The sequence below is a fragment of the Aethalodelphis obliquidens genome, unplaced genomic scaffold (assembly GCF_003676395.1).
Source record: "Aethalodelphis obliquidens isolate GAN/ISIS:26980383/991018 unplaced genomic scaffold, ASM367639v1 scaffold1, whole genome shotgun sequence".
In the NCBI taxonomy this organism is placed as follows: Eukaryota; Metazoa; Chordata; class Mammalia; order Artiodactyla; family Delphinidae; genus Aethalodelphis; species Aethalodelphis obliquidens.
In genome coordinates this window covers 107,469,573-107,480,955 of record NW_020837945.1, presented here as the reverse complement: position 1 = coordinate 107,480,955, position 11,383 = coordinate 107,469,573, and positions in this window count along the sequence as shown.

Sequence of the window (11,383 nt, the reverse complement as noted above, 5' to 3'; positions counted from 1 at the left end):
GTCCTTCATGTTTTTGTTTTGTTTTTTTTGGCCACGCAGTGCAGGTTGTGGGATTTTAGTTCCCTGACCAGGTACTGAACCTGGGCCCTTGGCAGTGAGAGCATGGAGTCCTAAACACTGGACCTCCAGGAAATCCCCCTTCATGTTGATGTTGCCTGTGATGATAGCAGTAGTGATGTGGTGGTGATGGAGATGATATGGTGATGGTGGTAGTGGAGTCATGCTCGTCGTCAAGGTGGTCATGTAGGTCATGACGGTGGTGATGGTGATGATAGCATTGTTGCTATCAGTAGCGGTGGTGGTTGAAAGAGAAAAAAATAAAGACAACTAGTACTTGATCTAGAAAGAAAGTAGGGGTAATAAATTATATAGTGTCCAGCTCCACTATAAAGACTCACAAGGAAAGTACAAAAATTTTGACCTTGAGCCCTGCCTCAGAATTCAATCTGATAACTTTGGAGCCAGAAAAGAAAAACAGTAGATTCAAAAGCTTCTATTGATTGTTTAGTGAGAAATAGAGACCTATGGTGAATGGTTTTCTTCTTCTTTTTTTTTTTTTTTGGAAGATATGTTAATGGATTCTTGATTTTGAAAGTGAAGCTTTTCACCACCTCCACTCTTGATGGCTTGATGGAGAGGGTCAGGGCTGCCTTACTGTATAACTCCAGGGAATGTTATTCACACATCTGTGTGAATAGCACCCTGGAGGAGTTTAATGCTCAGACTGCAGCTATGCTTAAGGCCTTGGCATGATAGAGTAGCCTGTAGTTGTCTGAGAAACTGGGGCAGGGATTCAAGGAAGAGCTAAGAAGGCAGAAAGTTCTCGGAAGGGAAGGAGTAGTGCCAACAACAGGGAGACAGGCCAGCCCCAAAGCTGTACAGAATCGATAAGATATTCCCAGCAGTGGACAGCAGTCCATGAACTTAGGAAGGACATTGTGTGAAACCGAAATTTTAAGTGGATTCCTGTTCAGAACTGTATTTACCCTGTGTTATCCACACACATAAGTCTTAAGGCTTATGATAGCCTTGAGTCTCAAGGAATGCTGGAAATGAGATTATGTCCACTCTTGGGAGTCATGTGGAGAAGGAATAGGATGGAAGACTACAGGAGATGGACAACTGAGCGAGGACAGAGATATCAAGCAACCACCAGGAAAATGTAACCACCAAAAGAATTTAAGAACCTTCTGCAGAAATTCAGGGGCATGTGCTGGCCTTCTCATAAAAAAGTGAGATGGGAGGAATCGAGTTACTTCATTGGAATATTAAAGAAAAGGGTGACCCTGGAAGGCTGGAAATGTTTATTGAATATTTATGATATTTACTGAACATTTATTATGTGCTACACTATGTATTAAATGCCAGGCCTTATCTCAATTTATGGTGAGAAAATAAGACCTATAATAAATTATTTAGATCAAGAGAATGTAGCCAGTGAGTGGCAGAGCCCTATTTAAACCTATCTGCTAAATTCCAAACTCACACTCAAAAACCACCGGTCTCCAAACATTGTGATGATACGTTCCCATCATTAAAAACTTTGGAGGCATGTACCACAATCTTTGTATATTTATTTACTCATAAATTATATATAATGTACATATCTTCTTCTCCACTAATAAATTATATGCATTATAAAATAGACATGAAAATAGAAAAGAGATGAAGTAAATAATTTTTAAATGTTTTAAAAATAAGAAATGTTTTTATATTTATTAAATGTACACAAATATTTTTATTCTTACTAAAAAATAATAATAGCTGGAAAAAGCATATCACAAACATATCCAAATGGAAGATGTCCATCACCGACTAAGCTTACTAAATCATGATAGTCATTTTTCATTCTTAACTTCCTTAGTTTTGCAAGTCCTAGCCATGGCAGTCAGAGAAGAAATAAGAGGAATCCAAATTGGAAAAGAAGTAAAACTGTCACTGTTTGCAGATGACACGATACTATACATGGAAGATCCTAAAGATGCTACCAGAAAACTACTAGAACTCATCAGTGAATTTGGTTAAATTGTAGGATACTAAATTAATAAACAGAAATCTCTTGCATTTCTATACACTAAAGATTAGAGAGAGAAATTAAGGAAACAATCCCATTTACCATCGCATCAAAAACGAATAAAATACCTAGGGATAAACCTACCTAAGGAGGAAAAAGACCTGTACTCTGAAAACTATAAGATGCTGATGAAAGAAATTGAAGATGACACAAACAGATGGAACGATATACCATGTTCTTGGATTGGAAGAATCAATATTATGAAAATAACTATACTACCAAGATAATCTACAGATTCAATGCAATCCAAATTACCAAAGGCATTTTTCAGAGAACAAAAAATTTTTAAATTTGTATGGAAACACAAAAGACCCCAAATAACCAAAGCAATCCTGAGAAGGAAAAACAGAGCTGGAGGAATCTGGCTCCCTGACTTCAGACTATACTACAAGCTACAGTAATCAAGACAGTATGGTACTGGCACAAAACAGAAATATAGATCAATGGAACAGGATAGAAAGCTCAGAAATAAATGCAAGCACCTATGGTCAATTCATCTATGACAAAGGAGGCAAGAATATACATTGGAGAAAAGACAGTCTCTTCAATAAGTGGTGCTGGGAAAACTGGACAGCTATATGTAAAAGAATGAAATTAGAACACACCCTAATACCATACATAAAAATAAACTCAAAGTGGATTAAAGACCTAAATGTAAGGTAAGATACTATAAAACACTTAGAGGAAAACATAGGCAGAATACTCTATGACATAAATTGCAGCAAGATCTTTTTGGATCCACCTCCTAGAGCAGTGAAAATAAAAACAAGAATAAACAAATGGGACCTAATGAAACTTGAAAGCTTTTGCACAGCAAAGGAAACCATAAACAAAAAGACAACCCACAGAATGGGAGAAGATATTTGCAAATGAAGTGACCAACAAAGGATTAATCTCCAAAACATACAAACAACTCATGCAGCTCAATATTAAAAAAACAAACAAACAACCCAGTCAAAAAATGGGTATAAGATCTAAATAGACATTTCTCCAAAGAAGACATACAGATGGCCAAAAAACACATGAAAAGATACTCAACATCACTAATTATTAGAGAAATGCAAATCAAAACTACAGTGAGGTATCACTTCACACCAGTCAGAATGACCATCATCAAAAAGTTTACAAACAATAAATGCTGGAGAGGGTGTGGAGAAAAGGGAACCCTCCTACACTGTTGGTGGGAATGTAAATTGGTACAACAATTATGGAGAACAGTATGGAGGCTCCTTAAAAATCTAAAAACAGACCTACCATATCCCATTCCTGGGCATATATCCAGAGAAAACCATAATTTGAAAAGATATATGCACCCCAGTGTTCATTGTAGCACTATTTACAATAGCTGAGACATGGAAGCAACCTAAATGTCCATGGACAGAGGAACAGATAAAGAAGATGTGGTACATATATACAATGGAATATTACTCAACCATGAAAAAGAATGAAATAATGCCATTGTAGCAACATGGATGGACACAGAGATTATCATACTAAGTGAAGTAAGTCAGAGAAAGACAAATGCCATATATCACTTATATGTGGAATCTAAAAAAATGATATAAACTTATTTACAAAATAGAAACGGACTTACAGATATTGAAAAAATAATTATGGTTACCAAAGGGGAAAGGTGGGGGGAGGGATAAATTAGGAATTTGGGATTAACATATACACATTACAAGATATAAAATAGATAACCAACAAGGACCTACTGTATAGCACAGGGAACTCTATTCAATATTTTGTAATAACCTATATGGGAAAAGAATCTGAAAAAGAATGGATATAGGTATAACTGAATCACTTTGCTGTACACCTGAAACTAACACAACATTGTAAATCAACTATAATATAAAAATTAAATTTAAAAACTTTTAAAAACAAGAAATGTAGTGTTTTTATATTTATTAAATGTACACAAATATTTTTGTTCTTACTAAAAAATAATAGTAGCTGGAAAAATTATATCATGAATATATTCAAATTGAAGATGTCTATCACTGACTAAGCTTACTAAATCATGATACCCATTTTTTTTCATTCTTAACCTCCTAGACAAAGATTTCTGTTGAAATTCAGCTAGTAAATATTCATATTTCCAGGGCTTCCCTGGTGGCGCAGTGGTTGAGAGTCCGCCTGCCGATGCAGGGGACATGGGTTTGTGCCCTGGTCCGGGAAGATCCCACATGCCACGGAGCGGCTGGGCCCGTGAGCCATGGCCGCTGAGCCTGAGCATCCGGAGCCTGTGCTCCGCAACGGGAGAGGCCACAGCAGTGAGAGGCCCGCGTACCGCAAAAAAAAAAAAAAAAAAAAAAAAATTCATATTTCCAGATGTCAGTCATTCTTGCAAACTAATAGAGAAATGTTGCATTTTTATATTTTTAACCTATGGCTTCAAATTCCATCGAAACTCTTCATTTAGATGACTTTTAAATGGAAAATTTCACTTCTGAATGTTTCTAAGAATGCACGAGAATATTTTTATGTGATATACTGTTTTTAGAAATAGAATCACATAAAATGGAAACACATCAAAATATTCTTTTTCAAAATGTTCTCTCCAAAGTATGTCTTGTGAAATAGATAAGTATTTCTTATGTATTGTTTGAAAGTGAAAAGACAGTGTCACTTGAAAAGACAAAAGTGTTTGTTTTGTGTTTTTTCAAAAATGTCTTCTAAGTCACTAGCGTCAGCTACTTGTCATCAGAAGAAAAAGTCAGAAACTTTGAAACATTAGTGTTTTCATAAAAATACAAAGGTATAAGTCATCTTTAATGCAACCTTTCTTTTAAGCATTTTATCACGAGGTAACCAGTGAATCTAGGTAAGAGACAAAGATTTTCATGGCCACAATCCTCCCATACCTATCTTATAAAATTTTACAAAAATAAAACTATTTAGACAGGGTTTGGCAAATGTTTTCTGTAAAGGCCTTGATAGTAAATATATTAGGTTTTCCAGGCCATACAGTCTCTATTGCAACTACTCAACTCAGCTGTTGATGATACTAAATAGATAATATTAAACCAAGGAGCATGCTGTGTAAATAAAAATTATTTACAAAAACAGGTATCAGGTGGGATTTGGATGTGGCCATACTTTGCGGAAGCAAGACTTAGGGTGGAATAATCCTTAAATCCACTCAATGAAGTGCAGATAACCTGTCGTATGTTACTCCAAAAGGGAAAAGAGTGCTAGTGCCTCTGTCTCCTCTGGGAACCTCTCACTTTTTCCCGAAGTTACTATGTCTACTGTATGTGATGTGTCCCCATCCAACATACAGGCCTGATGAGGGTTCCAGTGTCAAAGTTGGGGAAACAAGATTTTTCTTAAATACCTTTAGATAAAGAAATGAATGTAAATAGATGTTCCAAATTTTTGTCTTGCATCTCAGTTGATCATTGTTTACACCCCACTCTGGAGATCTTCACTCAAAATTATTGCACATCTGGCTATGAAAGCAGATCATTGGGATAAAAATGGGAGGTGAAGTGAAGGAGCGGGTTGTGGGAGCTTTACGGCCTCTAACGCTAGCCAACTTTCAGATTGTTGGGCGTGGGGGGCGGCAATGTGATGGCGGCCTTCAAGGATGAAGGTCAAAGACTACAGAGGTGAACCAATGGAAGAAGAAACAGAACAGGGCTTGGGCTTTGGACAGACTTTCTAATCACCATCCATCCAAAGTCTGTTGTGCTCTTACCACACTCTGTTGTTATGATTTAATTAAAGGTATGTCTCTACCAGTAGACTGGGAGCTAGCTCCATGAGGGTATCTTTATATCGTTAGTACCCTTTTTTTTTCTTTTCTTAGAAACCAGGTGTCATGAACACTCAAATAATGTTTGCTGAGTGAATGAAGGCAGAGGTAAAGAAGTGCCACAAGATTTGGGACTCTTTCTTAAGGAATAAGGTTAATTTAAGATTAACTAAAATAAGACACAAAAATATAAGGCAGTGTATGTCTCCAAAGTGTCCCTGTGCATCTCAGCACCACCCCAAGTGAGGGAGGGAGGAAATTACTATGACTCAGGAGAAAGGGATATTTCGCCATCACCAGGAGATGTGCTACATAAGGAGATGCAAGGTAAGCAACCAGTTTTTTTAATTGCGTTTTTTCCAGATAGCCAGAGTGGCAATGATTTAGTTGATTTGATCAACACAGACTGCAGAACTGGAAAATAATGGTAAAACACAACCTACTTCATGCCAAATTATGTGGTTTGTTCAGACTCACTGAACTGGAAAAGGCCAAATCACTTTTCACTTGGCACTGCATAATCACCTACAATGATTAAGGGCAGAATCCCAGACCATGTCAAGATATCAGCCAGCTGATGACATGTAGTCCTCAAGCAGGCATGGCTTCCCCTGAAAACAGAGGTTAATCCTATCTTCTGTATTTCGTATGTTTGAGCTGGTATCATTTCATGTACCTCAAGTGTTGTTAAACCTGGATATTATTTGTCAGTTAAGATTCTTTCAGTCACACTACTCTTTGTGAGCCTTATATATAGGTTTGTGCTAGCTCTCTGAAAATTCCTGCTGAATCAACATATTCACTTCTCTTTGGGATAGGGAAATGGACCACACAGTTTGAAACGGAGTGAACAGAGGTGTGAGTAAAATGTAAAAGTAGGAAATTAATGTTACTTTTCAAGTAGCAAAGGACTCTCCTTGAGAAAGAAAAGCTAAACTCTAGTCCCAGCTTTTCTGACAGCTTTATCCAAGTTACCCAGCCCTTCTAGGCCTCAGTTTCCTCATCTGTAAAATGAGTGGGTCAGATCTCTACTAAGACTTCTAACTCTATGATTCTAAGACAAATGAAGAATTAATACGTCTGTCTTTAATACTGAAGACCTTGACCTTAATGACATAATATGCTTCATCAAGAAAGTCATCTGATTCCAGGCTGACTGGAAGGTGGAAAGTACAAGTCAAAACTCAAGATTATTCACACTCCCGCATCTCCACAGGACTCTCAGACATATTTACTGCCTCTAAGAGCAGCCATTCTTTGTGACAGCCAATCTCAGTCTTGATTTCTAGAGTCGTGTGAATTATTCTTCCTCAGGTTTCTCTCCACCTCCACTAGCCAGTGCCCACACCACAACCTTTTCCCTCCCTCCTCCAAGAATACCAGAGGGTGTGTGTCTTCAAGGGCCACCAAAACCTACCCTGAAACCTGATCACGAGGACAGGGGACCCTGATCTGGAGTCAACCCAGTCCTCACCAGTGACCCACTTTTTAATGGATAACTTGCCGGCTGGAAAGGCCTCCCGTGATATTGACTCTGGCCTTCTCCCCTGCGGCTCGCGCTGCTGTGCAAGCCCAACGGCCTGGGAGTCCAGAGTTTTTTCGGAAACACCTCTCATCTGTACCGGCTTCCCAGAGCAGGGAAACTCTGCCAAGAATGGATGGCATCCTCTTCTTGAATGGAGCATTCAAAGCTGCTGCCACGTGTTGAAGGTGAGCCATTTCTGTCTCGTGTGCCCCTCCTTGGTCAGGCTGTGCTCTGACTCAGCTTCACATGCAGCTGTTCCCTGGGGTGTTATCACGGTTTTCTCTAATGAGCCATTTCTCCTTCCTGCAGCCGCTCTGGGACTCAGACCTCAGGTCACTCTGCGAGTCCCCCAGCCTCTGCCTCAGCACGGATTCTCACAGCGACCTTGCAGCTGATGGAAATTCTGCCTGCAAGCAAGTTAATTCCTCATGCTTCTACTAGATACATATTTAATGCATTTTTAAAATAGATACTGAATGTCATTTCCATGGCTCTTGCAGATTACCAATGGCAAATTCTTTTCAATAAACTTTTATATGCATAAATGATTGATTTAACATGGGGCAGATTTTATTACCATGAGGAATAGAGGTTATAAGTATTATTTGCTGTCCTCCGTGGCACAGCAATGTCGGAAACCACAGAGACTATGCTCCGAACACAGACATCTGAAAAACATGTGATTTCCATGGTATTTCTTAAAAATTTTACTGGTTGCTGAAGACGCTTATCGGGCCATAATTATAAATGGCCCAGAACATGAAATAGCTGTGAGAGCTAAGAAAGACCTTCCTGCTGGAACAAGTTCATTCTTAGAAACCAAGGCCTCTTACAACTTAGGAGAAAATTGTAATATCGTATGTGCATTAGACAGTATTTTTCAAGAAAAGTCTTTTTCCAATACTTTATCTGAACATTGGTCAGGTTAGTTGTTCAAATCTTCGAATGGATTAGAAATGAGTGCACTGTCTTCCAAAAAAAGGAGGTCCATCCTAAGAGAAAATGCCTTTCCTGAAACATTTCCTAAACTCCCTCTTACAGAAGCCATATTTACGTCTGACTAAGAAATGCCCACATATTGAACCAGCCAAGAAGACAATTACACACTGATTTTAGGAGCTTTTCCACTGTTTTCTTTTTTTTAAATAAATTTATTTTTGGCTGCGTTGGGTCTTTCTTGCTGCATTCAGGCTTTCTCTAGCTGCAGTGAGTGGGGTCTACTCTTCGTTGTGGTGCGCAGGCTTCTCACTGCGGTGGTTTCTCTTGTTGTGGAGCACAGGCTCTAGGGCCGTGGGCTTCAGTAGTTGTGGCACGCAGGCTCAGTAGTTGTGGCTTGCGGGCTCTAGAGCACAGACTCAGTAGCTGTGGCACAGGGGCTTAGTTGCTCAGTGGCATATGGGATCTTCCCAGACCAGGGCTCAAACCCGGGTCCCCTGCATTGGCAGGCGGATCCTTAACCGCTGCACCACCAGGGAAGTCCCGGAACTTTTCCCCTTTTAACATTTGAAATTAATTCCAGCCAGAACTGTGATGTATAAGTACACATGAAAAGAACTTTTTATGAAGATTATATATAATTATACAGCAATGCTCTATTTTTCAACATGTTTATCAAATAGCTAAGACATGCACAAGTAAAAAATGCAAAAGTTACAAGAGAATATATAGTTTCCCTAATTCTCCCTTAATCCCTATTGAGGCAAAAACTTAGTTTCTTGTATACCCTTCCAAAGATAATGTGTATATATATATTTTTTCAAAGATGATAGCATATTGAACATAATTCTTGCGTGTTTTTTCCTCGCTTAAATTTATCTTGGAGCTCAACCTCATTCTTTTTAATGACAAGGAATTTCTCTCATATGAATGTTCCATAATTTACTTAGCCAGTCTCCTAATGATGAACTTCTGGGTTGTTTAGTCTTTTGCTATTATAAGCTATGCTGTGGTAAATATCCATATATATAGATAGATAGATACCCATATATCTTCCTGCATATATGCCATTGTTTCCATAGATTAAACTCCTACAAGTGGGATTATTGGGTCTAAGGATAATTTTTTTTTTGGCCATGCAGCGCAGCTTGTGGGATCTTAGTTGCCCCACCAGGGATCGAACCCAGGCCCCGAGAGTGAAAGCACCAAGTCCTAACCACTGGACCACCAGGGAATTCCCAATAATGTATTTTTAATTTTAGTAGATATTGCAATTTTGACCTCCTTAGAGACTGAACCGATTTACAAGCATTCCTTACATACCTCCCCCAACTCAAAAAAAAAAAAAAAGTATGAAAGAGCAATGCTCTCCTAATAAGTCTCTTTGCTCTATTTGAGTTTGTGTTTGTGGAATTGCTTTAAATATAGAGAATATCAGATATAACACAACTGACATAATATTATCACTCAGGTCTCAACTCAAATGTTGTTATTCCCTCCACAAAGCTTCCCTGACCACCCAAAACACACATCCCCAAGCACACTCTAGCTCACTCCTTTGTGTATCACCGTCACTTATCGCTATCAGAAAATTACTTTGCTTCTTTGTTTATTCTCTCCCCCTACCCTGCCACCTCTCACTAGAGGGTGAACCTTGGGAGAACAGGAAGCATGACGACCCAGTACTTTGAACAGAACCTGGCATGGAATTGACACTCAACATGTGTGTGTTGAGTGAAACCCTGGCTTCAAAGGTACCTTTGTTACCCGTGGATGTGAGTTTGCTCTGGAATAACTTTCCAGAGCCCTCCAAGAAAGGGGATGGGAGTTGCTCAGAGGAGTTTCTAACACATTCTGGGAATATTTTACAGGCCTCAGAGAGAAAACAGGCTCCCACAATTTTGAGGAAAACAAATGGGGCTGGTAGAAACCATCCAGTTCTTTGATTTGGGCCCGAACAAAAATCACATTATCCTTAGTTCTGAGCAAACTATGGGTCAAAGTGGAATAGAAATTAATATTTGTAAAGTGGTTTGAAAAGTGTCAGGCACCATTGCTACGGCTATTAAGAGAATAGAGAGATATTCTTAATGAAAAATAAAGACGTGGTTTTTGACTTTCGGTTCATAAAGTGCCCCCTTTTGAGGAAGTTCTGTCAGGTGGTATCTGCTGGAGAGGTGATTCACTGAATACAGGTGGTAATAAATGAGTGTTTGTTAAAAGGGTGTTTCTAAATCCTCTGTGGGTTATTAGCTGGGTCCCGGGTATGGCTGGCAGGCTCAGCTAGACCTAATTAATTAGATTCAGCTGTGTGGGAAACGTTAGTAATGACTGTTGGTAGGACTATTTCTCACTGCCCATTAACTGGCTTGGCACCAGGAAGACATGAAAATGCCATCTGAGCTTTCTAGACGTTATATATTCCGGGAGATACAGGATGTTATATATTCTGGGAGATACAGGAGATACCATGTGAATTTTCCCATTGGAAAAGATTTTTCAGTCTTAATACAGGAAGTAGATTCATCTTCATTGTCCAAGAAAGTACATTTCTCAGAATTCTTAGAGAAGCTTGCTACTCAGTTCCTTATATAGAACTTGCATGTAGGCTTTCATGAGCCAGTGCCATGTCAAGGGGAGGCTTCTGGGGTTTAGACCCCTTTAATCCTCATTGGAGTCACCTTTGCCAATTCTTTAAATGGACAGTGAGTGTTTTCTCAACCTTAAAGTGTTATGAAAGTGCAGCTTCCTAGACAAGTCTCCCAGCTACATGGCTGGCCCCGAGCACCCCCGTAGAGCGGTCCTGAAGGCACCCTTGGGCCTGGTCCTCTAGATCTGAAGGCCCTGGAGAAAGCAGCCCTTGCAGGGCCATCTGTCCAAAGACAGCCTCGATTGTTAGCTCACTACTTCCTCCCCGCCAGACATACCACCTCCGGGGAATTCAGTCTGGGTGGCCTTTCATAGAGTTCCCTGTTCTGATCTCAGCAAACCCAGGGCCTAAGTGAACTTCTGACTCTGGGGAAGAATGTTGTGGGACTGGGTTGTCCTGTGTGGAACAGAACAGGCTCAGGAGAACTTTTCTGAGTCT